Source organism: Macrobrachium rosenbergii, chromosome 11 (assembly GCF_040412425.1).
Source record: "Macrobrachium rosenbergii isolate ZJJX-2024 chromosome 11, ASM4041242v1, whole genome shotgun sequence".
NCBI classification, from domain to species: domain Eukaryota; kingdom Metazoa; phylum Arthropoda; class Malacostraca; order Decapoda; family Palaemonidae; genus Macrobrachium; species Macrobrachium rosenbergii.
Window position 1 is genome coordinate 40,810,452 of NC_089751.1, and position 26,017 is coordinate 40,836,468.

The 26,017-nt window shown below is 36.7% G+C and overlaps 2 protein-coding genes across 5 annotated transcripts in view; one reads left to right on the forward strand and one right to left on the reverse strand.

The window, feature by feature from the left end:
* The window catches only part of LOC136843352 (uncharacterized), a 31,770-nt gene extending 11,623 nt beyond the window's left edge, over window positions 1–20,147 (reverse strand). The window contains exon 1 of the mRNA XM_067111657.1: window positions 19,986–20,147. The gene's annotated coding sequence lies outside the window, so the exon portion shown is untranslated. The remainder of the gene's footprint in view (window positions 1–19,985) is intronic.
* Fic (FIC domain protein adenylyltransferase) overlaps window positions 1–26,017 on the forward strand; it is a 92,082-nt gene that overhangs the window by 25,561 nt on the left and 40,504 nt on the right. The window lies entirely within an intron of this gene.

Genomic DNA, 26,017 nt, shown 5'->3' on the forward strand with positions numbered 1-26,017 from the left:
GAATTTCTATCACCAGAAATAAATTCTCTAATTCTTCATTGGCCAGTCGGAGAGTCGAACGCGGGGCCAACAGCGTGCTAGCCGAGAGCTCTACCCACCCCTCCAATGAAGAACTCGATACACGCAAGAGAGAGAGAGAGAGAGAGAGAGAGAGAGAGAGAGAGAGAGAGAGAGAGAGAAAACCGTTTCAAGCCCAAATGTCAGTGTTAGTGTATTGGGTTGGAAGTACACCACCCACGTATATTAGATTAGCCGTAAAATCACTGCCGATCACAAGAGTAATTGGCAGTTTTGGTCGGTGGTATGAGGAAAGGAGAGCGTGAAAAGAAAGCTAACCTCTCATTTTTTTAGACAATGTGGGTCAACAACCAGTGTGCCTCGCACAGCCCACCAACCTCCTTCCACAAGTAGTGCTCTCAGGTGAACCATTTCTGGCAGTTGCGGCAATTTTTGATTTATGAAAGGTTTGAATCCGAATGTGATAATTTTGTGGCTCTTTCATAATCTTTGATACTCTTTGACCGTTTTGAGGTTTTTAAGTAATTTTGAAATGCGCTTATTGTAAATTTAGCAAATTTCGACCATTTGTAATTTTGCGGCGTAACTGACTACAATTGTTTATACCCAAAAATCCCGAGTACATGATTTTTTAAATGATTTTAATGTTGAAATATTACATATATCTGATGATTTTCATATTAGCCAGTAACCTTCATGCGTGGACCGTACAAACTTCTCAGATAAAAAAAAATGATATTATTATCTGAGTAACCCGGGGAGATTTGGTTGAACACAATCTGTCCTACTTCGGTCTTTTGACTGGATGTTATTTTCTTCTCATGCGAAGAGGAGGGGGAGGGAGGGAGGGGGTGGTTCAGGTTTTCGGATTTTCGTCTACTTTATATTTTTACAAAACTGGAAATCCGAAAATGCATCCGCTTTACTCTTCTTTGAAAATTGTTCGCTCTCCTATTGTCAAAAGTTCTTCGTTGGACAAGTCGGTATACTTCTCGGCTAGCGCTCTGCTGGGCCTGAGTTCGAGTCTCCGGCCGGCCAATAAAGAATTAGAGGAATTTATTTCTGGTGATAGAAATTCATTTCTCGGTATAAAGTGGTTCGGATTCCACAATAAGCTGTAGGTCCCGTTGCTAGGTAACCAGTTGGTTCTTAGCCACGTAAAGTAAGTCTAATCCTTCGGGCCAGCCCTAGGAGAGCTGCTAATCAGCTCAGTGGTCTGGTTAAACTAAGGTATACTTTTTCCTATTGTCAAAAATTGTTTACCCTCCATTTCCTCGAACTGAGAAGTTGTAATGTCCTTTAAATAGCAGAAATAGCAGAGAGAGAGAGAGAGAGAGAGAGAGAGTATTTCGACCAGTAAATATAATAGATTCACTATACATTTTTTGTGTTGCCAGAGACTTCTTCCTGAACCAGTGTCTCAGTTAAAAATGATAATTTTCTACTTTAATGTCGGGAGAGTCTGATTCAAAAGAAAGCAAGCAAGAAAACACGGAGCAGAGAAAAATCCCACTGAAAGAAAATCAGGGAAAGCCTAACATGACAAGAAAGAAGGAACGTGGAAGGAGAGGAGCGAGTAACTGATTCAAAAGAGAGCAGTCAAGAAAATACGGACAAAATCTAAACCGAGGGGAAACGAGAGAGAGAATAGAAAATAAAAGAAGGGAGAACCTAAACCAAAAGAAATAAGGAAGAAAATGGGAACGGAGGAAAAGGTATGTTAACCGGGAAGGAAACATGGAAAGAAAAAAGTAGGAAGCACCTAACATTAAAGAAAAGGGGGAAGGAATAATGGAGAGCACAGTTTGAAAGGAAAGAAGAAAGAAAAATGAAAGGAAAAGTGGAGGGCATAACCCGAAAAAAAGAGGAAAAAATGGCGAAGAAGGGAAAAGGAGGTAACCCGCAAGAACCCGGGGAAGAAACGGGAAAGAAAAAAAGGGAAAGCGTAACCAGAAAGGAAACAAGAAAACAACGCGATAGAATAAAAGGGAGTGAGGAAGATGCAAACGCAAAAGAAAGAAAGAAAGAAAGAGAATTGTGAAGCAAAACGGAGGGTACTTGACCCCCCAAAGGATTCAAGAGAAAAAAACAGAGAAGAAAAAGGAAGTGAAAGACTCGCCATCTGTAATGGAAGGTTGCAGTCCGTTAAACGCAATAATAATAATAATCTTGATTTCGGCTCAGGGCCATATACACGGAATATACAAATACAATACACACAATCTAGAGACATAAGATAACATGATAAAAATAATTATCGGCAGTATCCACACAGTTGCTAAAGAAGTAGGAAAAAATAGAATTCATAATAACGTTAATGACAGTAATTATAGGGAGAATAATAGCAAAAAAAAATAATAAAATAAATAAAAATGATAACAATAAAATATATGGATTGCACCCGGAAATTTGTAAAGATATATAGTCAGTGGAGAACCAGGTTATTCTGTCAGCAACTGCATATCACGAGATATATGCGTAGTGATTAGGCGTTTTCTGTTTTGATTTTTACACTTGGCTTACTGTTGTGCTCTTTCGGTTTTTGTTGAGAGAGAGAGGGAGAGAGAGACTATATTTAGAGAAACATATTTATAACGAAGGGTAAACTGGAGTGACAACATCAATGGTTACTGAAGCAAAGAGAGAGAGAGAGAGAGAGAGAGAGAGAGAGAGAGAGAGAGAGAGAGAGAGACAGCAAATCAAGAGAGTACAGGATTAGAATACAAGCACAAAAACAGGAAAGCAGAAATGAAAAGTTCACTTTTTTAAATGTTTGAATTTCTGACTTGATTTGTTTTGAATTCATGAATGAAAATGAAAATAGTGCAGAACAAAAACCTCCAGTGGTTGGTATTGACGTTAATTTCTCACCCAGCTCATTGTATGCTATTCCTCTCGTATAGACAATTTGTTACTCGTATTATTTCGCCCCACTTTGGAATGGCTGGTTAAATCTAGGGTATTTGCCGAGGTGCTAATCTCGACCTCTGCTCAATAGTGTTTACATCTCTGCAGAAGAACACACAACTGTGTGTTTTGTTTTTCGCTCGTGTTTTTTTATATTATTATTTTTTTTTTTTGCCACGAGGGTATCAAGTGTAACAAATTAAAGTATGCTGATTTCACGGATAAAGACCACCTTTAGAATTGATTAATTAACCGCTAATTAATAAACAGTAATTATTTTTTCTTCTTAGAGAAAAAATCAAATAAACTAATTACAAATATAAATTCTTTAGGGTATGCAAATATGATTCCCCTAAAAAATGTCTCAATATGTTGAATCAACCCATTTTTCAGTCCAGTTTGCCACGCTTATTTGTTTTTTGCTGTACTATCATGTTCATCTTTTCTTACCTATATTCAGTGTACCTTTGTTTGTCGTAATTAAAAAATAAATTCATTAACTGAAGGACGAAGGCTGACCTTCCTATTCTTCTCCCCATATATATATATATATATATATATATATATATATATATATATATATATATATATATACACATATACGTGTGTGTGTGTGTTGGGTGTGTGTGACAGTTTACAGTTAGTTTTGCACGAATAACCCATTAATATCGAATTTTCCATATCTTGTAGGTAACTTACACCCAAAGAGAATAATGCACGTTAAGTTCACCGAACCCACGTCTTTTGGGGTTGGTTAGTATATACCTGATTTTGCTCACTCACACACACCCACCCACCCAACCACCCACACACCACACACACACACACACACACACACACACACACACACACACACACACATATATATATATATATATATATATATATATATATATATATATATATATATAAATGTGTGTGTTTGTGTGAATGTCATGTCTTGTTGCTGTAACCTAAAGGTTTAAGAATGCACGTAGATATCAATGAAAATAAAATTAACAAGGAAAAGTCTTTGATTCGAAGGTACGTTAAGTTAAAAATTCTGCGTTACAGTAAAACAATGTGTTAACCAACAAAATTATTTTTTATTTATTAAATTATAGAAAAACAGTAGACCTGCATCAGTTTCTTTAAAAAACCACTCGGTTAGGATGAACTTTATTGGCATTGATAGAGCGTCGCTTACTGGTAAACATTCATTCATTAGATGGAGTAGTTGCGAACGCAATACAAACATTTGTAAGTTGAGCGTGCAAGATTAACTCTTTAAAAATGAGTTTGCCTGTAAAATGAGAATACATAAATGAATTTGCATGTGCTAAGTGAGATTATATAAATGAGTTTGCATGTGCTTAGTGAGATTATAAAATGAGTTTGCATGTGCTAAGTGAAGAGGTAAAAAGTAACAGTTATTTTGTCCGGATGGCCGTGTTATGAAGTGGGTGGTACGTTGTTACCTTTTCTTATTTTTATAAAAGGTTAACAGTACTGTGAATGAGTCTAACTCACAGAAATCTCAGTGCGTCATTTTCCAAAGATTCTCAATAGAATTGTGGTAAAAGACGAGTGCAATGAAGATTAAAAGCCAATAACCTGCTCATGCCTTGAGCACAAAACGGTTCCCACTAGATGTCGCGCTCACTGGACCGGGGAGGCGGGAAAGATTTGCGGTTTTTCCAAGCGGAAACATAGAAAGATTAGTAGGTCTTCTTGAATTAGGTATCGATTGAACATTAGATTTTTGTGTAGCTATACTTCTTTTTCAACACTATGATATGATAAGTCGAGATTGTAAGCAGCGAAATGCAGTACTGTTCATATAGACCTACTTCAAATAATCTCTCATCTCATACGTTCAATTATTTCGATGTAGGGGATTATTGAACATTTAAAAATATGGATGAAATTTATTATAGTATTCACTTTTTAAAGAGAACCGTTGCACTGACAGACTGTAAATGCAAAATGCCCGGTCTTGTCCTGAGGCGTCCGTTCTATGCCTATGAAAACAACATGACTTTCAGTTCTTGTTGAATACTTACTCGCTTAAAAAAAATTTGTGGAAATATTGAACAATAAATCTAAGAATGGTGAATTTGTAGAAGTGCTTTACTTAGATTGGTTATAAAATATACATTATGGATGACCGATATTTTATTTATATTTATTTATATATTATTCACTTATTTTTCGTATTTAAAGCACGGCATCGTTGCACCCGTCTCAGACACGTGTATTTTCTTATGTAATTTACGAATTTTTGTACAAGAACGAGACGCCCATTGTTTGATCCATTTGTTTAATCTTCGATTTTAAATGTGCATTTTATAACCCCTTCTGACAAAGCCAAGTTTCTCCGAAGAGATGGAACATCTCTTAAAAACTCAGCCTAGGGCCGTAGGCCTCGTACCGATACAATCCAGATACAATAAAAAAAATACATTACGAAGGTAGTGACGACGGCTAATCCACAAATAATAATAATAATAATAATAATAATAATAAACCGGTAGCAATGGTGTTAACTGTAAGCTTAGTGTACAATGTCAGGAAATAAGATGGCAATGCATGTCGGCAGGGTACTTGCAAGCGTAACATAATTATAGGCAGCTGATCTTCATTGGAAATAAAAGACGGACTTCATGACGGTAGAGCTGGTCTTTATGACCATTTAAAAAAAAAAGTGATGAGTAGGTAATGTTAAAGGTAAAAAAAAAAAAAAGTTATGCAGCATCATGAGACCCAGCACAGGACACACCGTTACAACATAATAGGCAACACTAAACGGTGTTGCCTGTATACTGCTTGGAAAACATCAAGGCGTCCCACCATATGGGGGGTTGCGCTGGGGGATGGTGGGGGGCCGGTGGCAGGGGGATTCCATTTTCTTCCAACAACTTCGTCGTTAATCTAGCATGACTTGAGTGTTTTTGGTCTATTTCTTAAGCTTAGATCCAGACTGGATGTACTGTAGACCAACTTTACTTGAATAGTAGAGGTGCGTTTGGCAGTGGAATGTAACTGTAGACTACGGAACAGGCGTCTTATGGTCTTTCGAGTCTAAGTTAATCTCTGGGCATAAACTTCATCTTGAACGTACAGCAGTACAAGTGATGCCCCAGGAGCTATGTTACAGGGTGACAAGAGTAAACATTGAAATCAAATCGCTGATCAGGAAAAGCTCACTCCGAGTCATAATTTGTATCCCTTGGATCTCTCATGACAATGAGCCGCTGGTACGGATTTCATGTGCAAATTCTAGTTATGTGATTCTTAAATGCTGTATGGGGATTTTCAATTCGCCTAAGGGTTCAAGGACGTGTTGTATTCCGCCATTGTTCAGGTTTAAATTATATGAAATTCGTTTGCATATCTGCAGTAGGTATCGATCAGATACGAGAGGGATTTAGTTGAAGGATAAATTGAACCCTTGACATCAGCTTAGCAGAGTTTGTTGCTTTCATTTCCCAGGTGGTGAAGCCCTTGAGAAGTTTAGTTGTACGTCTAGCTGGTCCGTGTAGGCACCGGAAGATATGGCTAGATTTCCACATTGTTTGGGTTCATTCTGTGCTATCTCATTAACCCCATTTGACTTAACGTTTGTGTGGGGTACAGGCAGTGTTCAGGACAAGGCTAGACCTCCGCTATGAAGCATCAAGAAGAGATTTAGATTATCTGTCAAATACTTTTCTCGCGTCAGCTATGCATAAGAACACAGACGATGCAGGTTGTGTATAACAGTTTAGCATATCGTACAAGGTATAGGTGTAGATGCCGGTCGAATAGGTAGGTTTGAAAAACTGAGTATAGGGTATCTGCAGATATCGGAAGCAAAATAATAAAATTATAATTCAGATAGCCTTTGTGAAATTGTTTTAAATGTAATCCAGCAGTGTTCCTGATTCCTCTATATATTTTAGCTTGTTTTTTTTTTCACATATTAAACATATTACGAACAGGGAATCTGGATGAAATAAAAAGCTATGCAAGCATTAGATAATGCACCAGGCAAACCCGTACATTTGTGGGTGTCAAAGTCTGGAAGCTTCTGTAGGGAAAGTCTGCCTAGTTGGTTAATTAGCACGTAAATTCGTTATGGCATCTGTGATATCACTTGCGTGATGCGTCAGTGAAATGAAACCGTATGTGATCTTTGAGGAGATTGCGAAGTTACCTTTGCGAACGGTAACATTCATGCAGTGCTGGGTGAAACTGTCACCCAAATGGAAAGACACCAAAACCCCAACTCCTACAGTGGGCCCATCGCTTCAGTTTCATCCAGCACTGCATGAATGTTACCGATTCGCAAAGGTAACTCTGCAATCTCCTCAAAGATCACATACGGTTTCATTTCACTGACGCATCACACAAGTGATATCACAGATGTCATAACGAATTTACGTGCTAATTAGCCAACTAGGAAGACTTTCCCTGCAGAAGCTTCCAGACTTTGACACCCACGAATGTACGGTTTTGCCTGGTGCATTATCTAATGCTTGCATAGCTTTTTATTTCATCCCGATTCTCTACTCGTAATATGTTTAATATATGAAATAAAAATAAGCTAAAATATATGGAGGAATCAGGAAAACTGCTGGATTACATTTACAACAATTTCATAAATGCCATCTGAATTATAATTTTATTATTTTTCTTCAAATATTTAGGCGTGGCATCTGCCCTTTATTGCTTTTCAGTTATTAAAAATTTCTCTTTACAACAACTGTGAAACGACTTGTCTGTCTCACTACTACTGCAATGTGACCTCTCGAGGCACCAAGTACCTAATAAAATGAAAGTGTGTTTAGGAATTTTTTTATCACGAATTTACTTTATGTCAAACACAAAACATGATTTACATCTAATAATATATTGTAGGTGCCGACGACCATGGTCAGGGCCACCAGTTTATGGAAGTCGATCTCTCAATCAGTTAGCATTTAGCTTCAATCAAATAATTTCCTAGGAAAGAGAATATAGGTTTTTGCCTCTTCAGCACGTGAATAATATCATGACCAAGTCTAAATGGGGCTCTGGTTGCATCGTCTGCTTTGGCAGTTGAGGTTGATACAAATTACACATTCGGAGGTTGGCCTACCAGCGCAGATGTTTCGGTTGTCATCCTGTAGGCCACAGTTTTCTGGTGTCGTAAGAGTTCCAACTAACGTTAGGTGGTCACTCAGGGTGCGAGGCACAGGGAGGGTGGGGGGGAGGGTTTGTTAAGAGCAGGTGGGGCGGGTATTTAATATTGTCCCAATGTCATGGATGTTTACATTTGCGTTAGCAGACGGTGTGATGTAATATAGTAGTCCAGTCGTTATGTTACTGATAATTACAAGATATTTTTATGAGGCGATCAATAGTCAGTGCTGCAGTTAAATATCACCGATTTAAGCGAAGTATTAACCCCAACAACACATGTTTTGTCCCAACACACAACTAGAAAGCAACCACAGAACGCATAAACCTGCCAGCGCCAAAGAAATTACTGTCCGGATTCAAAGGCATTTTCACGGCACACGTGAGACTCATAGGACTTGTTTCACAGAAATTAACAACATTCAAGAAAACTCTTTTAAAAAAAAGAAATCTTGAATCCACATCTAGAAACATAAAAAAATCTAATGAAGTCCGCCCACTCTCCCTCTAAATTTCAGCGAAATACATTCTATAGATATCTTTTTTCAGATGCACTGTAAACAGATTAGGAAACAAACAAGTGAACTTCGAAAGATGTGTTCATGCTACCATGAAGCCTCGTTTCGGAGGTGAATTGAACACTATGAAAGTTTTTTTTTCTACTCAGTAGACCCTCTGTATCTTACACTTTTGTTTTTTCTTGCTAGAGTTCTTTCTGGAAGATGGATACATCATCGGAAATTAGAGAGATTCACTGGCAGTCCCCCACCCCGGACTGATATGTTAAAGTATACCTTAGTTTAACCAGACCACTGAGCTGATTAACAGCTCTCCTAGGGCTGGCCCGAAGGATTAGATTTATTTTACGCGGCTAAGAACCAACTGGTTACCTAGCAACGGGACCTACAGCTTATTGTGGAATCCGGACCACATTATAGCGAGAAATGAATTTCTATCACCAGAAATAGATTCCTTTTATTCTTCATTGGCCGGGGATTGATATGTTATTGCTGATATGTTGTGTGAGATCGTCCGCCGTTTTTCATGTGATCTGAAAATAGTTTTGCCTCTTGTATAGGTAATTGTTTACTTGGGTACTAAGTGAGTTCTAATGTTTTGAAAAACGTCCCTTGTGTCCTGGTACGGATTAATGACTGAATTCCTATCAGTTTTCCTCACAACAGTAAGAAATTTCTAACCACTCTGAGGTACGGAGACTAATCAGTAGCCACACTCGGAAAGGTGTGTTGTGCCGTTTTACAGTGATATTTGTCTCTTAGAAACATGAGCTGTAATCGTGATGTTAATAATTTAGGCAACCGAACATAAAGTAAATAGTGTAATGATAGCTGACAATTCTGGGTCTTTCGACTACGATTTTTTGAAAATTTTCCTTAACCTTATCGTTTTAGCAGTCGGGTAAAAATGTCTATAGTTTCCGCAACAAACAGTTAGATCTGGGACATATTAAAGGATAACTTTGCTCTGTCATATGGTATATGCTTCTCCATCGAATCAAATGAATTGTGAATGCAAAGATGGGAGGCGACGTACAGAAAAGTGATACGTCGATGGTTGTGTTGATTCAAGTGTGTCTAGAGTAATTCTTTTTAAAAAATCAGGTATAAATGACGATTTCATTATTTTGTAATCACACACTGAAATCCAGCCGCTCCACTTAATTAACTTTAGACTTAGTTAATTTAATCACATTTGCAACTCGACTCGTACCACGGCGCGTGCGCGCTTCTGGTTTGTTTAGTGTCCGTTCACTGATCTTCCGGACGTTAGCCGACTGTGAACGGCACGGGTTCACCGGGTTAGATTAGATTTAGAAATTTAACAAGCTCTAGATACCAACTTAGTTTCAAGTTGATATCGGTAAATACGGAGTGGAAGACAAGCAACTGAACTCTGCCATGTGTATATGCATTAAACTCCTCCTCGTTCTTTCAGATTTTTAAACCTCACTGTTTCCTTTCCCCGTCCATCTTCTTCTTCTTCTTCTTCTTCTTCTTCTTCTTCTTCTTCTTCTTCTTCTTCTTCTTCTTCTTCTTCTTCTTCTTCTTCTTCTTTATCGAAATTAAATAAAGTTTTACTCAGTGGTTTTTATCATTTAGTGTAGAGTACTGCACTCGCAATCAAAGTAGATTTTTACGTACGCCGACTTTTTTCATTTAAGAATGCATAACCTTCATTGAGATTGCAAGTAATTGCAGTAATTTCATGTAGAAAATCTCTGCCTTCAGTTCAAGACACAAAAAATAAGTGTTAAATCACTAACTTAGCATCACAAATAATGTAACATTATTCGCAATGATAAGTTTGGAAATAGAGGCGATAATTTTTGCCAAAAAAAAAAAAGATGACTCCATATTACAGCAAGCAGTATTACATCGATTTGCGCGTGCTTATGCGAACACACCACCAGGAACAGATTCGATTCTGCTCTTGATCTGACCTTGGTTTTCCTCGTGCAGATATGTACGAAAATAATAGGAAGATAAATAAAAACTGCATTCCGACGTTTCCGGGAATGAATCGTATCATTCTTACGAGTACTATTTATTGTTGTTTGAGTGCTCAGTAATAATAATAATAATAATAATAATAATAATAATAATAATTATTAATTATAATATAATATTATTATTATTATTATTATTATTAAAGTTAAACACTTCTATTATTAAAAATTATATGGATTTTTAAAAGTTAAACACTTCTACTTAGCTAAAAATTACATCTCTGGACACAATCGAATATACTGTATATACAAACACACACATACACCCACACACACACACACACACACACACACACACACACACACACACATTATATATATATATATATATATATATATATATATATATATATATATATATATATATATATATATGTGTGTGTGTGTGTGTGTGTGTGTGTGTGTTTGTGTCTGTGTGTGTTTGTATGTATGTATTTGTGAGTGCAGCAATAGAATTCTTACAAGTGAATGCTGATAACCAGCAATAACAGACTGTTCAGAATCTTCACACAAGTTGTTCATTCACTATCGTTTACGCTGAAAATATACCGCAAGCATTAACGGAGCACGCACCTTAAACACGCTACGGTTTAAAAATTCTTTACGTAACCGGTAAAGATTGCTTGAGTGACGAGAATATTGTCTTGTGTTCCTTCGTCTTTCTTGTGAAGTCAAGTCAACAGTTTGTACCATCAGACATTGAATATCGGGTGAAGATGTCTAATTTTGAGAGAAGGTAGATTCGTTAATGTACAGATGATAAATACTGTTTAGTGTTACTTTTTTTCCCAAAAACGCTAACTTTATTTAAGTATGAAAATTGTAAACAACAGCATATTTTATAAAGAATGAGAAGAGTACCATAAAAATACCCATAAAGAGAGCTACAACGTCACTACCTGCCTGACAAATGCTGGAGAACACATTTCGAACTTCGAGAAAGAGTCGAACTATATTTCCTGTAAGAGAATTGCAGCTACCCGACGAAGAACTTTCCGCGACACCTTCTGGACGCCGAATGAGAACTTTTTCCACTGGCGGGAGAAGGAACGTCTGATTTCGATGATACGCACGCACGCACGCACGCACGCACTCTTATACACAATTGCTCATAAATGTACTACTACTATACTACTAGTACCACTACTGCCGCTCTCTCTCTCTCTCTCTCTCTCTCTCTCTCTCTCTCTCTCTCTCTCTCTCTCTCTCTGACTCCTGTTTTGTATTCTAATTGCTTCTTGATTGCTAGTCGACGAAGGACGATGTGCCGTGGACTTTTGCTTAATAATAAAATGTGTGATCCAGGTTTTTCCTGAAGAACTATAACTCTTCAATCAGTTGCAAATCTGGTTATAAAAATGTGGATTTTTTTTAACCAAGAAAAGATTTAGCACTGCTTTTAAATGAAAAGTCCTCAGTAGAGACGTTTTATAGAAATGATAAAAATGTCCGAGAACCACAATTGAGGACTTGGAAAAAATTGTTTCCACAGTTATTTTGGAGCACTGTAGATGGGGATGGTCGACGGAGTGTTCAAGCAAGCTTCTGGCTTATAAGAACTTTTGGAGTGAAAGAAATAATGATCTCAAACCACGACCTCATTAATGTAAGAATTTATCTACATTATCTTAAAAACAGCACATTTGTTTAGGATTAATGCTTCCTTTGAAAAACAAGAATTCGGAATGAGACTCATATGTCACATTCAAGGTATCTGGTTGTACAAAAGGGAGTGTGGGGGTTTTCGAACTGCCGATCAAAAAGTGTTTCTACTAACGCTTTTCCTGTTCATAACTTAAGGTTCTTTGCAGCGTCCCTTCGGCCCCTAGCTGCAACCCCTTGTATTCCTTTTACTGTACCTCCATTCATATTCTGTTTTCCATTTTACTTTCCACACTGTCCTAACAGCTGTTCATAGTGTAACTGCGAGGTTTTCCCTACTGTTATAAGGTCCTCGTTGGAAGAGTCGGTAGAGTTCTCGGCTAGCACTCTGCTAGGCCCGAGTTCGAGTCTCCGCCCGCCCAATGAAGAATTAGAGGAATATATTTCTGGTGATAGAAATTCATTTCTCGTCATAATGTGGTTCGGATTCCACAATAAGCTGTAGGTCCCGTTGCTAGGTAACCAGTTGGTTCTTAGCCACGTAAAATAAGTCTAATCCTTCGGGCCAGCCCTAGGAGAGCTGTTAATCAGCTCAGTAGTCTGGTTAAACTAAGAAATATACTTATACCCTCCTGTTACACCTTGCAAACCTCTTACTCAAATTTCTTTCAGAGCTGAATGACCTCACAGGTCCCAGCGCTTGCCCTTCTGGCCTAAACTGTATATTCTATCTATCTTAGGGTTGTGACTACTCTGACATTTTCCAGAAAAAGATGATGGACTGTGGAGGAAATCCAGAATTTTTCTTCTGGCCAAGCAGGCGTTTGAGCACCTGCTATCAGTACGAGACTCCGAACATGGCCTCCTGTCCTTATTTTCATAATTGCCTGGTGTAGGGGAAGACTCTTTACTGCAAGGCTTGCGCCTCTTTTAACATTTTATTTTATTTCATATTATACATACATATATATATATATATATATATATATATATATATATATATATATATATATATATATATATATATATATGAATCATATATATAATATGGAACGTATGGAACGTGATGAATATACAAATAAAGACAAAATCCACGAAGGAAGAGAAACAGCGGAGTGCTGCAAGGCCTTTCGACGTTATTCCTTTACTCAGTCTGCTAAGTAAAGGATTAACGTCGAAAGGCCTTGCAGCACTCCATTGTTTCTCTTTCCTTCGTGATTTTGTCTATATATATATATATATATATATATATATATATATATATATATATATATATATATATATATATATATATATATATATATATTTTTTTTTTTTTTTTTTTTTTTACTACGGCATGAGACAACTCAGAGGAAAATTAAAATGGGCAAGGAAGGTCAGTTGCCTCTATATTATCTTTTCTGTTTGTCGTGCTATAACGCTATGTTTCCAAACTCAACTAAACCAAGCCGTTCACAACACAAACTCGCAAATACCATTTCTTTCCGCATTCAGAACTACGTCATTTTTTTCTAAGAACTTCGAAGCGGAGGACCCGATTGTGCTCTCTCATGGTCTATCACTGCGATCGATCAGCGTGGTGGCGGGACGTTAGAAAGTCGGTTGTCAAAAAGTGTTTGATTTCCGTGTTTCCATGATGACGTGCGCGCTCGATCTTCCCCCTTCTAGTGTTACGTGTTGCTCCTAAGAGTTATACGTGCGTGTTTGTGTAGGTCAAGAAATTGTGTCTGATGTTCGCAAAGACGTTCTCATGCGCACACACACATGCATATGTAATGTGGATATGTACACACACACACACACACACACACATAAACATACATAATTACACTGTATATATACTGTATATTATATATATGTATTTTATATATATATATATATAATGTTTCTCTGCATCTTCTCCCACTATGTGGGGTCGATATATATATATATATATATATATATATATATATATATATATATATATATATATATATATATATATATATATATATATATATATATATATATATATATATATATATATATTTGTGTGTGTGTGTGTGTGCGCGTGTGAGTATTTGTTTGTACAGTAAACATGAAAGCAAAAAAAGTTCTAGATGTCAGTATATTATAAGAAGTAGGAGTATTAGCAGTATTTCACAGCGCATGGCAAAAAATAATTACGTAATATATCTCTTTACTTTGGCTGGATAACCCAGAACTGACACATCATTACTTATTCTTTGGTTAATAGTACAGAGGATGTTTGTTTTTCTGTCTTTAAGGTATCTGCGCCTAGAAAGCTTAATTTGACTCTATAGCTTCTAATGAAAAAAAATCGTGTCTGCAAAACAAGTATAACCTAATAACTATCCGTCTTTTGTTGCGAAAGCCCCATAGGGGGTAGTGCCGTCAGTGCACCTCATGCTGTGCACTGTAGGTTCTTTGCAGCATCCTTTCGGTCCCTAGCTGCAACCCTTTTCATTCCTTTTACTGTACCTCCGTTCATGTTCTCTATCTTTCATCTTACTTTCCACCCTCTCCTAACAAATGATTCATAGTGTGCAACTGCGAGGTTTTCCTCCTGTTTACACCTTTTAGACCTTTTTACTGTCAATTTCCGTTTCAGCGCTGAATGACCTCATAGGTCCCAGAGGTTGGCCTTTGGCCTAAATTCGTAAGGCATTTGCTGATCAGATCGCCAAAGTACTTGTAAATTTATATTATTATTCTTCATTTCATTGATTAGCTCCTCGTTGGACAAGTCGGTAGAGTTGTCGGCTAGCACTCTGCTAGGCCCGAGTTCGAGTCTCCGCCCGCCCAATGAAGAATTAGGGGAATTTATTTCTGGTAATAGAAATTCATTTCTCGCTATAATGTGGTTCGGATTCCACAATAAGCTGTAGGTCCCGTTGCTAGGTAACCAGTTGGTTCTTAGCTACGTAAAATAAGTCTAGTTCTTCGGGCCAGCCCTAGGAGAGCTGTTAATCAGCTCAGTGGTCTGGTTAAACTGAGATATACTTATGGATAATGACTGTCATCCATCAATTTGGTAACAATGTATTTAGTATTCGTGTCATATCAAAGTTAAACGTTCATTTGTCAAGCTAAGTTTTTTTTTTTTTTTTTAAATCATGATGGTTCATTTTTCTCAACATGTACAATCTCATTCTTCCCTATGATCATCTGAATGAACTCCCTGCACAGTAATGTGAAATATTGATGATCTGCGATTTTATGGCATCAAACATTTCCCTCATAAACGCTTGTGAATATTACGATATTACTCTTTACAGAACATCATTAAAAGCATAAATTTATAATAACATGTACAGCGCATTTTAAGAGCAATATGCCGTGTTACAGAAACCTCCGTCTTGATTTATGGATAAGTGAATGGAAGCATTTTCTTTAAATATCATATGTGAGTGATCTTCACATGCTTACTTCCTTTGAAGTCTTTTTATGGCCTAACAACGAGCGCGATTTTCATCCGTTAAGTTTTTACGATGTAGAAACTTTGGTCTCAAGGATTGTTTTCAGCTAAAGATAAAAGCAATAAATCTATGAATGACCAAATAGCGACGTATAGAAGATAGACTGATTGGATGTTCGTGTCTTTTTTTTTTTTTTACTGAATATACAAGATTTTAGTCTTTTTATTTTACTGAATACATAAGATTTTCATCTTGACAAATGACGCTTAGGTTTTTTTTAGTATTCCGCCGAAGACAGGAAACAATTATGTTAAAAAGATTTATGGTAAGTGCATGTCAATTTTAAGTTTGATCACATGACGTGTCACTGGAAGAGTAGGATGCTGAAGGCAAATAATCTTTTTTAAGTCATAGCTTATTTAGGAAAGTTATGTCCTCGAGTGAAAAGCACCCTTTTGCGATAACCTCTCGAACTAACTGAATCACATAATGGTGTATTCGTGTTTTGGTTTCGTATCTGTCTCTGCTAGTTTATTTACGTACGTATCTGTCCAGTTAGTCAGAATGTAAATTAATTTCGATTAATAATATATAATTTCATTCTGATTCACATTGTTCCCCAGTTCCCCTTGGTGTATTGTCATTTCATTCGTTATTTCAACAGAAGGTTCGTTCCCATTTCTACGTAACCAGATAAGCGGAGTGGGAAGGCCTAGTTTCTATCCTATACTTAAACCAAATATAGCCTAAATTTTTTCATGAGAAAATTTTTCCCAAATGTAATGCATTACTCGGTATTTGCCCGCGATAAAGCCGTGATCACGCCACCGTGGGAGATGTGTTAGATCGAGGACTTTATTAGCGATGGCCGTACTATATGGGAAGATTCTTCAATAATTATAATGGTCTTCCGTCTTCTGCGCGACCAGATTATACAAATTTATGCTACAGCATAAGACGCAAACCTCGCCTGCCTCATAGCGTAGAAATGGATCGCGTCAGTCTGCTGGAAACAAATGGCATACCTAATCACCGAGGGGGCGTGGCTTCTGTTCTAACTTGAAACAAATATATAACCGGTGGATTTGCGTGATTTTGAAGGGAAGGTTAGGTTTAAGTACCCGTGTAACATATATTCCTTGTAAACGTTCTCTTGATTCTCTTCCCAGTTATAATGGACTGTTTAGTGAGACGACAGGCTACTTTCTAGCATCAGTTATAAGTTACAATTCCCATGATTTATGGAGTCTGGGCCACTGCTTGGGAAAAGCAGCTTCCAGTAGTAAAGAAAACCTCTGCACCTACAGCAATTTAAAGAATCTTGAAGATATTCCAATTCTAAATGTCTTTATGTGCACTGTTGGGTATCCAATGAAATATTGCATAGACAATTTTGTATAATTATCTACTCATATATATATATATATATATATATATATATATATATATATATATATATATATATACACATACACAACAACATTTTCCATCTAAAGGACATGCCGCCAGGGGATGTAAGCCTTCAGGTTCTCAGTGAGTCTTTTGGGATGAGGCTACTACCCTCTTGCTCTTTCTAAGCGTGGTTCAACCACTAGAATCGTCCAGCTACCAAGTACCCAATTCACTGTATAGACCATGAGTGGCACAATGGTTTTTTTTTTTTTTAACGAAGCGTGCCTGTCCACGGGTCTTCACCTCAGGACAGACAGGTGTCCGAAAGTTATGAAAAGCTTTGTCATTATGTGAGAAGCTTCAAAGTAAAGTGAAAGGCTCCAAGCAGTGGTATATATATATATATATATATATATATATATATATATATATATATATATATATATATATATATATATATATATATATATATATATATATATATATATATATATATATATATATATATATATATATATATATATATATATATATATATATATGTGTGTGTGTGTGTGTGTGTGTGTGTGTGTGTGTGTGTGTGTGTGTGTGTGTGTGTGTGTGTGTGTGTGTGTGTGTGGGAAGTACTTTTTGTCCCACCTTAGTTTGTTGGTGGACTCTGCCTCAGTATCATATTTTCTTCTCTGAAACAATAATTGAAAATATAGAGTATCAGAACCCGGGTTTGTGACTCTCAATAATCAATATGATATAAAAAAATATAAAAAGTAAATGGGAATAAAATCTAGAAACCGATAAAAACAATGTCTAATTTCTCTACCGTAGCTCAGTATTTACTACTCCCACTTATGTCTTAAGTAGACACTAAATTTGTTTGATATCAGATTTTGTGGCTGAAGATGGGAGAACGTTCAGACTGCAGCAACGATAGAACTTGACAGATTTAGAATACGCTGATGAAATGCTGTTTTAATCAGAAAAACGCCACAAGATTCACAAAGCTTGCTAAATTGCGTTCATCATATCGCAAGGAAATGGGACTCGAGATAAATCTAAGAAAAATAGAAGTAAGGAGGATTGAGGTTGCATAAAGGGCTGATGTATCCAAAACTGGTTCTCCTGAGTTGAAATTGAGTGAAAGATTAGTAAAGACAAATCAATCACGGGCAGGCTGAACAAAGCTTGGAAATTAAACAGATTGCAAAGTAAGATTACACATAGTTATAGTACAGCCTTAATTGCTGTATGGACATGGATCAAGATATGACAACGAAACGGTAGCTAAAAGATTTTGTTTATTGTGACTAAAGCCTTATGATTATTAGAGGTCAGATAACAGCATCGAGTAAGAATTCGTACCATAAGAGAAATTACGGAAGTTTCCTATGCAGATAGGATAATAACAAAGTGGATATGGAGATGATTAACTGGTTAGAGTTTAAGAATTCTATTAATAATTTTTCTGAATTTAGAAGTTTGTTTTTTATATTTGTGTACTTTATATTTATATATATATATATATATATATATATATATATATATATATATATATTATTTATTATTTCCTTTTGAGAGAGAGAGAGAGAGAGAGAGAGAGAGAGAGAGAGAGAGAGAGAGAGAGAGAGAGAGAGAGAGAGAGAGAGAGAGAGAATTTTTTAGACAGACTATCCACCATTATCAGCTATTAAACCAGTTCCATTAGACCGAGTTGCTTCCATCAGTTCTGTCTGAAAGAATCAGTTGCGTGTATAGCCATGAAACAGTCATTCAGTACGCGATGGATTACTTTTATATCTTATGCCTTTCGTTTAATACGGTAGTTGCTCCAAATTACTGAAAACAATACTTTCCCTTTCCTTTTCCATTGTTGGAAAAGATGTGGTTGATTACCACTATGACATAAAATTGTGATGCCATACCATTCTTTGTAAGAGTGTGGTTCCATATCAGTTCGCAAAAGCATGGTTTCTTACCACTGTATGTAAAAGTTGGTTCATTTCCATTGTATGTAAAAGTGTTGTTCATTCCCACTGTTTATCAATAATGGTTATTTACCAAATTTCTTAAAAGTGTGATACCTTACCACTGTTTGTAAATTTCTGTTCCTTGCCATTCGTTTTCCAATACTGGTTGTCAAGATGTGATGCCTTACCACAGGTCCATATACTGTTTGTGAAGCGTGGTTCCTTACCAATATTTGAAATGTTCTTTATCACTGTTTGTAAAAGTCCGATGTCTTACCTTCGGTTCCCTACCACATTTCGTGAAAGTGTATCTGTGGTACCTTACTACTGTGACACAATCAGCTTACTGAAGTCTGATGATCGAGTTAGTGCTTCGAGTCATATGACTATTCAACGCCATGGGTTGTACACAAGCTTAAACACAAACCCTACGCAGAAGTTAATAACGTGCCAGGAAGCCACTCATCCTTGCAAATTTTGTGCACTGGACATTATGTTTAGCAATCCGGGTAATGCTGATTTTGTATTGAGTTTGACGGAGAAATGATTAACTGACTAGAGTCCCAGTGTCATAGTCAACTGGATCGTTATTTCCTAGAACTCTGCCTTTTGCAAGTTGATTTTTTATAATTCATTATGAAATCATCATTTTCTTGGCATAGTTTTTTTCTGTTAATCATAGTATCATCAGACTCATTGTTGCTATCATCGTTATTATTATGGACTTCTGATCGTCCGTATTATTGTTATTATTATGATGATTGCTGACTTTGTGGATGTTGTAGTAGTTGCTGCAAGTATAAAACTATCTGGAAGCAAATTATCAATCACACACACACACACACACATACACACACACACACACACACACACACACACACATATATATATATATATATATATATATATATATATATATATATATATATATATATATATATGTGTATGCACATCGTACATCGAGCACACAAGTTTCTTTTGACAACCAAAAATGGTCAAGAAATCCAAACTACTTACATATTGATGCAACAAGATGTTCGGCACATTTGTGATTGTTGATGCACTGACAGAAAAATTGTCACCAGTCAGTCAGTCTATTACGGCTGTTGTGAATCTCATAGAGCACCCACCGACGAGGAAGAAAACAAGTTTCCTGGCGAATTCAAAACAGCGAAAGGCGCAGAGGCTGCCACCGTAAACGAAGCACCGCACAATTCAGTCGTGACTCAGCGGGAAAAAGTTCACTGAATCGCCCCAACGGTCTAGAGAGAGAGGCGTCGGGTTAACAACTCCTTTCCCAGCATCTGTCGACTCGTATTTGGCGTCTCATATTTTAACACTAACCGCCAAACAAGGAATAACAGGCACGATACTTCTCTCTCTCTCTCTCTCTCTCTCTCTCTCTCTCTCTCTCTCTCTCTCTGCATCTTAATTGATTTATAATTTCAAGTATCATTTTCGTGTTTGTAAATATTTTTGCAGGATAGCATAAATCGCAAATACATTTTTTACGAAAGTATTTCAAGGTCCAAGAAGGTTTTCTGATTTTTCTTGTGGGTGTACCTTTAATATCTCCGGTAGCATTTCAAGAAAAATGAACGAACATTGAATGTTTAGTATAGGTATTCTAATGTTCATAAATCTAAACAATATTTACTTGTGTCAAGGACACTGCACCAAAACTTCACTGATAACGGATAAATGAATTGAATCGCACTTTACCACGTAAATTAAACAAGATACGTAGGTACGTTGCCTACATGATGATGGTTATATCAGTAGAGTTTTAAAAGTATATCTTAACATCCCCTTAACTAAGAAAGGGTGTTACCAGTTATGGTATTTTTCGGAAGCGATTTTTTCATAACAGGAACATCCTGGGAGCACAAGAATGCGTAGGCTACGAGATGAAAGGTAATTGCCACATTGTGTGTGTTGGGAACACTGACGTACTGCTGATGCGAGTCTGTGATGGCATACGAAGCTTTCTGATACTATGAAACTTTCCTGCTCGTGGGAGTCATCCCTGATTATTCAGCTAAGGAATGAATGTTGTGTATGCATATGTATTTGTATATGTTTGTGTTAAACTGTTTCACCTATAATTACTTCCTGTCCGTTTCTTTTTTGTAAATGTGATTGCCTTTCTTCAAATGTTAATAATGGCAACTATATTTTAGCTCCCAAAGAATAGGTAAACCCATTTAATTGCTTATAAACTCAAACTTCTGTATCACTAAGTAAATTTTATCTATTTTTTAGTTTTCACAACAGAAATAACGCAATACCTTTCTGAATATATGAGTAATTAAATCAACGTACTTGGTCTTTTATGAATTTCATCAGAAAAAATTTTCGTCACTTTTAACATCCGAAGGAAGTTATGCAAAGAGACAATAGCAGACGCTGTACAGAATGGTTCCCAACCTCACCTTACCAACGAGAGAGCCTCTGGTGACCTGATTGTGACTGTGCCATGTTCGGTCACATCCAGAGTTCAGAAATGTATTACCAAAGTAGCTCATCCCAAATAAATATGCTGAGAATCTGGTGGTAAAAACCCTCTGGAGCCATCTTCTCTAAAAGGGAAATCTATATATATAAATGTGAATGTAACTAAACTTGTAAAATTGTATGATAGTAAACTTGTGCTCTATAGAAATCCGAACCGCTTGACCGATCTAGGCAAAATTTTGCACACAGCCCTCATTTGAACCAAGGAAGGTGTTTGCATAGGTTTCAGGCCAGTACCCCTGCCCTCCATGGTACCTTATTTACTGCGGGTCCGGGCAAAGACCCAGACATGGGATAACATTTTGGACTGGTGTGAAACGTGGAGTGTCGGGAACGTAGGTTCGTTCACTTTTGTATCGAACGTGCAAACTAGCAAGAATGGGGCTCTGCAGTGGCGACTGGCCGACGTGTGACTCACTCAGTGTCAGGCTGAGTAACACGACTGGAATTGCAGCCACAATTAAAAAAAAATTTCCGGCATCTCCTTTTAATTCTTTTGTTGCGTAAAGTATGTTTACTATCATTGAAAATGCTTTTCTTTCCTGTGATTAATAATTCTGTCTAGAATTCATTGCTTTAAATAAACATGTTAATCAAAACCACACAACGTGTTACTTCCTTTCTAAGGTAAATGATCGACTGTCATTCAGAGTTTTCCCCAGCAGCGCCAGGTAGGTCAGGAAGTATATATAGTACATACTGTTACCACGTATATGTGTATATTTTATTAGCCTCACTACAATGACGTCTTTTCCTCTCAGTTTCCTCACACCATTTTGGCTACGCTTATCGTTGCAAACTTTTATCCAGTCCGGGAATAACTGAGGACACCTGCTCCTTCCGTGGCTGAACTCGTGAAACCTATATTTAGAGGTATCAGTTTCACAATGTAACGTTTCTCGGAGATCTTAAATTCAAGGGTACGTATAATATGGAAAATAATAGAGCTATTTGTTTAGATAGAGATTATGTATTGCACCATTCGGTACGAGGATACACAAAATGCTAATAGATAAAAGAGCAGCAGAGAATTAGGTGAAACTTATCGTGATTGATCAGGGGGCCTTTTCGTGATTGATTTTTGAGAGAATTCGGATTGACTCTTGCAGAATACCACGAGAGATATCTTCTCTTCTGATGGTGTTCTCAATCATAGTTAACGGTTATATAGAAGAATAAGCTGACTATATGAACAATTATGTCCTCAAGTTGAAGCTTAATTTTCTTTGTAGTAATGGTCCATTAGTTTTAGAATGTTAGCTGATTAACTTGACAGAAACTCCAGCCCAGGGCCACCTTCCTCTCCTCTTGGTAGAGGCCACGCCAACGAGAGCTGTATTTTGAGCTCAGTGATCAGATAACAATTGTTGGTAATAATAATAATCATTAAAACGTAAATGACAGAACTTCAAATAACGATAATATTAAGTGATCAGCAGTATACTACGATGATGATGACCATGATTCTGACAACTGCTAACCAAAATGACCAAAATATACGTTACAGAAACTCGACATTTAGTATTACATAGTCCTTAGTTTTAGTTTTTTTTTATTATAGTTCTAATCTTTCCTCTTACGTTGTGGCGAAAATAATTTTCATTAACTTTACACAATGGATGACTTCACATTGGGGACAATAGTTGAGATATGTTTATCCTCTGTTCCGCACACTAGGTTCACTGTACCAGAATTAATACTCTATTAATCCTGCACTGTACTGTGACGCTAATCGTTGCCTAATGGTTTACGAAAACGCCACCAGTGAGACGCAACACCGTCGAATAAGTTATCACCCAAGTTAATTGATGGGTAAATGTGATGTTTCTCTTCCTATACGAAAGTTCACATTTTGGGAACTTTCTTGGATATTTCTGTGGACCACTTAGTTTATTCTGTTTAACTAGTATTTGTTCTGAAATATACTTAGAGGAATCCCTCACAAATTACACACACATACATATATATATATATATATATATATATATATATATATATATATATATATATATATTTGTATGTTTGTATGTATAACTGAATTACGAAAATATGGAACGTGATGAATATGTAAATAAAGACAAAATCCACGAAGGAAAGATATATATATATATATATATATATATATATATATATATATATATATATATATATATATATATATAATATATATATATAGATATATAATGTGTGTGTGAGAGAGAGAGAGAGAGAGAGAGAGAGAGAGAGAGTTCATACGACTGACAGGCTTCTTCAGCTTCACAACCCTGGTTATCTGCATATGAAGGTATATCAGCATTCAGCAATTACATCATCAGCAATGGGGAATGAACAGTGGCCAGTTGTCCAACATCAGTCCATATATGCCATCGCGTTTCTTAAACCTTTTGAGATGCATTTTGAAGTCTATTATCTGCGCTGAAAACTTAACCAATAGGAACCTTGCAGTGGTAATAACAACAGAAAATATCTAAAATTGTATCTGATACTCTATAAGAGTGTCGTTCCTATCTCATTTTGATAAGAAGAGATTTTACGAACTCAACTTGCTTCATAGAAAACGGCTTCTCCCGAGAGCCTTTTTGTTAGGAAACTCAAAAACAACAAGTTCGAATGTAAATGAAAAACAGTATGCTAATTTCTTAGGGCTGTTAATTGTTTCTGCTTTTTCCTGAAGTATGAACGCATGTACTGTATTTTCTACTAGAATTTCTGACTTAGGGCACACTATCAAAAAAGTAGAAAAAGTGACAGTCGCAGAGAATAGATATCCACGTTTAAACGAGTATTGGCGATTAGCCATTATATACTTAGTTGCATTATAAAGTTGCACAGTAAAATATTTAACATGGTAAGGGAGGTGGAATTTCGATTTATCTTCATGCTGCAAAGCAGTTATCAGTTTGTTAATTATAACTCTGTTCGTTCCGCTGTCGTGTGTTTCCGGACATCCGCATTTTGCTGAAGATTTCAAAATAATTCCGACAACGCCAGTATGCAACAGATTGCAAACAGGCCAGTAGGTTTGATGCTTGAATTGAATCAGTCATCCAAATAGCAACTGGGTGGTGTAAATTCAGTTGCTTATTTTAAATAAAAATCATTTACGGGTAAATAATGGAGATTGATTTTTTGGTGAAATATTTCTTATTTGTAGGAACATTTTCTATACAAAACTGCGAGAGAGAGAGAGAGAGAGAGAGAGAGAGAGAGAGAGAGAGAGAGAGAGAGAGAGAGAGAGAGATGTATAATTCAGGTCAGGCCCCTCAAACGCAAATAGATACACAAATTAAATACACAATGTTATTAATTCTGCTCTATTGCAGATCATCGAAAGTTAGTGTGCCAAATGCTTGTGTTGTTCCTCATTATCATGAGCTACAGTTGGCTTAATTTCTCTCAGTAGTTTCTTATCTCAGGTGAAGTCTCCCATTTGCACAGTGCTTAAGAAAGTAGGTTTTTCGTTGCATTTTCTCCGAAATGAGAAAGAGTCTGGTGTTGAACGTTGCATCAGAATAATACAGTCCACCTTATTCTAGTGCGTAAAGGAATAAGACAACGTTCAGTTTATTCGTGTAGATGTGTGAGCGCTTGTATTGCTAATTATTTGGCAACTAGAAAATTAGGTCTCCAAGTATGTTCGCTTGTCACGAGATGAAAGATTACACTGTAGATCATGATAAATGGTTTACTGTACTGAAAACTGGATATCAAAATGACTCCATTTGTTTTTTTCCGGAAGTTTGGCAATACACAGCAACGCCCTTATCACATTCCCCGCTCTGTTTGGCAAACCATAAGCTGAGTAGATTCAACGAGACACTGCTCTCTGTAACGATTATCACGAACATTTCAAGGTTGTGTTGATATCTTCTAAGACCTAGATTATCTAATGAAGCTACGTCTATTCATTGCCCTCTCGATAACGATTATAGAATCAGTGTTTCATCTCAAATCAGTGAAGATATTCTTGATAACTGAATTTGCTACAAACGAACACAACACTATTGTACGTTTCTAATTCAGTTACACCGCGCATGACACATGGTTCTAAGGGCGAGTCCTTAAATGAAGTCCTTCGGCGAGTCCATGTAGTGTCCTCTTCATTTCAGCTGCATTGCTCTCCGGCTTTGCCTTTCGTGCTATCCATGTGGACTTTCACCATAGCTGTCCAGCTCATTTAGCTTTGCTGTACTGTCATTTGGATATAGTAAATCCATTCAGTTAAATAGAACTGGAACCATTTATTCCAAGGTCTCTTCGCTCCTAGCTGTCCAACACCTGCTTCAGTCTTCGCTTCTCAGCTGTCCTTATGTAAAAACAGTTCTTTCTAGCGAAAACTGTGACAGTTTAGAAATGTAACTCAGGGATCTCATTAAACTCCTTAATAATAATCAGTCCATTCTAATTAAAGATTTAAAGTGAAATCATTCCTACTAATTCGATTTGAGTAAAGTACTTTTCATCATGAGGGAAAAGTGTTTCAGTCTGCGATACACACTTATAGTAATGTTCATGTTTCATATTGTTTAATCTTT